Below are 5,909 nucleotides of genomic sequence, written 5' to 3' on the forward strand. Positions count from 1 at the left end.
AATATTCTTACCTAACTAGCTAAGTAAAGTTCTAGGACTCTACAAAAACTGCACCTAGACTATGGTTAGGGATTAAGCCCCGGTCATCGAGCATTGTTGTATTTGTGCTTAGAATCTTTTGTGAAACATGTTATCTGTCATATCTGATTGAAAGACTCAACTTATAAGCCAATGTTAAGTCTATTTTAGTGTTGTTTTAGGCCGTGTTTTGGGTATGTTTTAGTCTTTTATGTTGTTTTGTGTAGTGGTATGCCTGTTTTGTTTATGTTTTCAGACTTAAGCGACGAATACGTGGTTTGACATGGAATTGGTGAAAAATGAGCTAAAATGATGATAAATATGATTGGTCTATCAAAGTTATTGTGTCAAGAAACCTCGGGAACTTCAGGAGATGATGAAATGCAATTTGACATTGAAAAATATTGAATTATGTGAAAAAAATTATTTTGAGCCACGACGCTTGCATGAGGAGTCACAATGTGAGGACAAAAATAGGTGGAGGAGTTGCCCTTGAAGGTGGGTTGCGGCGCTAGGAAAAAAAGAACCATTTTGAGCCACGACTCTGTTGAAGTCAAAGGAGAATTGGTTTTGCGCATATCGCATGGGTGCCGCGATGCCTGATTTCTAAGTCGCGATGCTTGAGTCCGTACAACCTACAAAACCCTATGTTATGAGGGAAAAATGGTCTTTTCGCAAGGAATCACTAGGGTTATTATAAAATCATAATTATGAGCGATACAAATCACTTCTGGCCGTTGGAGAACAAGAGGAACTTCGAGATCAACATTGGGGAATTCATCAAGTGCTCTTCTTATTTTCTTCTTTAATTTCTTTTTCTATGTTATTTTCTCAATCAATGGATGTTTTAAATCTAGTTATGAACTAATTTTATTTTCTATGTGTTGAAGCGGTTCTTCGCCAACAGGTAATTAAAAAAATAAGAGGAAGAGATTAGTGCTTAACGATGAACCGAAATAGATGAATGATCTTTTGGAAGTGGACTGGTGACACAATTACGTTTTTTAGGTGGTTCAAAGGTTAAAATCCTTCTACTCCACCAGCCAATATTATTGCTATATGCTTGGTATTCTTTTACAGGGTATTTCCTTACACAATAGAATCTAACCCTTTGCAACTCCCAGGGTCTCCATATTTATAGGAGAGGGCACCTGGGAGTTGGTAAGAAGGTCATCCCGTGACCTTCTTACCTATCATGTCACTTCTGTGACATTCATGATTAATTCCTAAAACCTGACACATGAAGTGTGGTCTAATCAATAGGTAAGGGGGATAATGGGCCGCACGGCCCAACCCAGTCGTGGGCGCCTGAACACGCACGTTCATGCTGCGTGTCCGAGAAGTCAGGGATATATCAGACACGTGATGTCTGATATATGCACGTTTACCTTGCGTGGTTGACTTTTCAAAAGGTCACAACCTCCAAATCTAGCTCGTACCACGAGTTGGATGCTTCCCTCGACCTGTGGCCTTCAGAGTCCAGACTCAGTCCTTAAGTAATCTTGGTGAACCCTTTGGATACCCGAGCTAACGAGGTAGGACCTGACGACAGCAGCTCCGGTCATGGGGGATCCACGTGGCTGATATGATTTAGGCCGTATCTCAGCTCGCAAATAGCCCGTGGGAAAATTAGGGCGTACACTATGGTTATAATGTAGTCTTTTGATACTTTATTATTAGTTAATGCAATCTATATGATTTTTTTTTCTTCATCGTGTTCTATTCAATTTTGTGCTTAATGAATGTGAATAATTTGACGTCGTTATTTGCATTACTTATGAATTTAATTCAAAATCTGAGAGGTGAGAGTTAAATATGCTATAGTTGAATAGACATAGATTTCGATATAGGACGAGAGTGCCTATATGGTTTGTGTAGCTTTTAGGATTTCTATTATTAATGCTTGCCTTATGTTTGAAATTTATCACAAAGATATAGAAAATTCGCATATATGCTGAGATATTTATATATCTTAATAAGAATATAGATTGCTTTAGTAAATCTGCTATCACAAAAAGAGAAAGAATAATGGAAATTGTATTGATGAAATAATAAAGTGGATAGATGATGAAATTAAATACCCTAGGTTTTCATCCATTGAATTAATTTTGCTTTTATTTGTTTTTTGTTAGTTGTTAATTGTTAGTTTTTTCAATTCTTGTTTCTGTTCTTGATATTCTTGAATCTAAATTTTATTAGCCAAATAGAATTGGGAAGTTAATTATTGGTAGTTAATAACAATCTTTGTGGGATGATACTCTACTTACCTCTATTATTACTTGTCTACAATTGTGCATACTTGCATATTGAAATTATCACAACAAGATTTTGGTGTCATTGTTGGAGATTGTTTTATTGATATCAAAATAATTAATTTCTATTCTAATTTGGTTGTGTTTTTTTTATAATTCTAAATTGGTTGGTGTCTTAATTCTCTTATCTCAGGTAGTCTTGGTTTATGCGATGAGGTAAAACAGCTAAGATATTGTTGGTGAATCCTGAGATTGAGAGAACCTGTAGACAGAACTGGAAGAATAAGAGGTTGGTGGCAAGGATGGCTGCAAACCAAGGGAATGCAGTAAAAAATGCCGCCAACAATGCCGAAGGGGCAGCGGTTGTTGAGGTCCCCGCTGAACAACAAGCAAGAATTTAAGAGATTATGTACTCCCTACTGTTATGGGAGTGCATTCATGCATCAGACACCCCACAGTTGCTGCTAACAATTTTGACATCAAGCCGGCAATACTACAAATGTTCCAGTCCACCCTTCAGTTTGGTGGATTACCTACGGAGGATCTAAACAAGCACATATCTAATTTTCTGGAGTTGTGTGCAACTTTTAAGATGAATGGGGTGAGTGACGATGTTATTAGATTGAGGTTGTTCCCATTCTCACTGAGGGAAAGAGCCAAAAGTTGGTTAAACTCTCTACAGACCAACTCTATAAACACTTGGGATGATCTAGCACAAAAGTTTCTTACCAAGTTCTTTCCTCCATCAAAGGCTGCAAGATTAAGAGGAGAGATCAATAACTTCTTCTAGAATTATGGGGAATTATTATATGATGCATTGGAGAGGTTTAAAGAATTGTTGAAAAAATGTCTTCATCACGACATTGAGAAGTGGATGTTGGTCCACAATTTCTATAATGGGTTGTACAATACTACACACACCATCATTAATGCTACAGCAGAAGGAGCATTCATGGGTAAAAATGCTAATGAGGCCTATGCATTGTTGGAAGAAATGGTGATGAATAATTGCCAATGGGCTGATGAGCGAGCCACGAGCAACAGAAAAGTAGCTGGGATTCATGAATTAGATGCTATCACAACATTAACTGCCCAAGATGACACCTTAACTAAGCAGTTGCAAAAAAACAATATTTCGACTCAAGCCATGCAATTGCAGATGGTGTGTGAAAGGTGTGGAGGTTCTCACCAATTTGAATAATGTATGGCAACAGATGTGAATAATGCTATCCCTATGGAGCAAGTGAATATGATGGGGAATTTTAATAGGCAAGCCAACAACCCTTTCTCCAACACTTACAACCCAAGGTGGAGGAATCACCCTATTTTTTCATGGAGAAATAATCAGGGCCCTCAACAATAATTTCAGCAGCCCGTGTCTCAAGCCTTACCTCAAGAAATGTCACAACAACCAATTTCTCAAGAGAAGAATAATGTATTACAAGTTGCATTATTGACCTTCACTATTACTCAAACTCAGTTCATGACCGAAACTAGAACATCCATTAGAAAATTGGAGAGTCAAGTTGGTCAATCGGCAAGTATGTTGAATAACAGACCACAAGAGAATTTTCCTAGTAATACTACAGTGAACCCAAAGGAGCAGTGCAATGCGATATCCTTGAAAGACTGGTAAGGAATTAGAAAAACCAATCAAGAAGACTATTCATTTACAAAAAGTGGTTGATGAGAAGAAGGATAAGGTGGAAGAATAGGTTAATGAGAGCCTTGAGAAAAAGTAGTCACCTGTGAGTTTTGAGCACCACATCAAAATCCCATATCCTCTGAGGCTGCAAAAGAAGACGCTTGACAAGCAATTTTCCAAGTTCTTAGATGTTTTTCGAAAAATTCCCATCAACATTCCCTTTTCCGAGGCACTTGAGCAAATTCCAAGTTATGTGGAGTTCATGAAGGAAATCTTGTCGAAGAAAAGGAAACTGGAAGACTATGAGACGGTGGCACTTATTGAGGAGTGTAGCGCAATACTCCAAAAGAAACTACCTCCCAAGCTTAAAGATCCAGGTAGTTTCACCATTCCTTGTACTATAAGGAATGTGGTTTTTGAGAAGGCATTCTATGATTTAGGGGCAAGTGTGAATCTGATGTCTCTATCTATCTATAGCAAATTGAAATTGGGAGAAGCATGTCCTACTACCATGTTCTTACAATTGGCGGATCGTTCAGTTAAGCACCCAAGAGGTATTATTAAGGATGTATTGCAGACTTTATTATTTTTGATATGGAGGAAGATGAAAATATTCTGATTATTCTTGGGAGACAATTTTTAGCTACTAGAAGGGTGCTAATTGATGTACAAAAAAAGGGAATTAAAACTACGCGTGCAACAAGATGAAGTCACTTTTAATGTTTTTGCTGCAACTGAAATTCCAACTTGTTGTAAAGTGGATGTGATAACAGGAGGCAATAGCAAGGTGGAAGTTATCAAGGTAAAGGTCATTGCTTAAGATGCTAGTCGAACAATGCGTATTCGTGTGAAAATGTTCTTAAGTGGAAAGCTCGAATGTTACATGAGCGGTGGAAAGCTCCAAAAAGTTGCAACATCATAAGACGGGCTCCCACCTATGACACTATGAATCTTGAGGATTCGAGGGGTGAACTTGATCCGAGTTAAATTTGAAGATGAACTCAGCGTCCGACTAAATGACGTTAACGACCACACATTTGGGAGGCATCCCAATCTTTTATTTGAATTTTTATTAGTTTTATTTAAGTTTTGGATTATGAACATTCATTTTTAGTATTTTGAGTATTTTTTTTAGGATTATTTTTAATTTTTGTCATTTAGTATTAAATTTGTAATGTTGAATTGTGAAAACTGGGAAAAAGAAAAGAAAATAGTAGGATCACGGCAGTGAGGAAAACAGAGAAGACTCGAACTAAACCAGAAAAATTTGAGCCGCGGTGCAATGAGTTCCAAAGAAGCTTGCCAATTTTTGAAAAAGAAAAAAGAAGGATGGGCTGCGGTGCTACTTTGGGCCCAGCTCATAAATTACTACATTCAATCCATATCAGCCACCGTATTTTGGCAACACTGAGGAAGACGGTGGCAAGGGTCCTTCATCGTGAGCAGTCTGAGTTTTTTAGGTCAGTTTCTTTTCCTAGCTTTTATTTAAACATTGGGGACAATGTTTAGGTTAAGTTTGGGGGAAGGGATTTATTGTTTTGTATATATTAAGTTGTTTGTTGTGTTAGTCGTGTCGTTTTGTGTTTGTTATGTTTTGTTTAGTGTGTTTAGAGTGTAGTTGAATCAAGTTGATAATGATTAGCCAATGACAATATGATTGAGTGATGTGTTGTATAAATTGAATGGAAATAAAAGCTATAAAAATATGTGTGCTTGGTTGAACTTCTCTTTTGGTTTACATAGGTCCACTTAAATAATTGAGAGCTTAATCATGATTTTTAATAAATTTAGTGCGGTTGAATACTATTTATGTTTGCTGAATTTTGAAAAACAATTATGAAAATGTTGTTATCTTAGAACTTGTTTGCTTCCTATTTGAGATGAAATCCTAGATGATGCATGCTAAGGAAGATGATTTAGGCAATTCTTTGAAACGATTGAGCCTTTCAAGTTAACCTTGATATATTAAATCCATTGTTACCTAATTTTTGAGC

General features: G+C 37.0%; 1 non-coding gene across 1 annotated transcript; it reads right to left on the reverse strand.

Moving 5' to 3' along the window:
- Positions 1 to 3,027: 3,027 nt before the first annotated feature.
- LOC133798811 (small nucleolar RNA R71) lies at positions 3,028 to 3,134 on the reverse strand. Its single transcript, XR_009876030.1, has one exon. It is a non-coding gene; the product is annotated as a small nucleolar RNA R71 (small nucleolar RNA).
- Between the last annotated feature and the right edge of the window lie 2,775 nt (positions 3,135 to 5,909).

This window comes from Humulus lupulus, chromosome 8, assembly GCF_963169125.1.
Source record: "Humulus lupulus chromosome 8, drHumLupu1.1, whole genome shotgun sequence".
Lineage (NCBI taxonomy): Eukaryota > Viridiplantae > Streptophyta > Magnoliopsida > Rosales > Cannabaceae > Humulus > Humulus lupulus.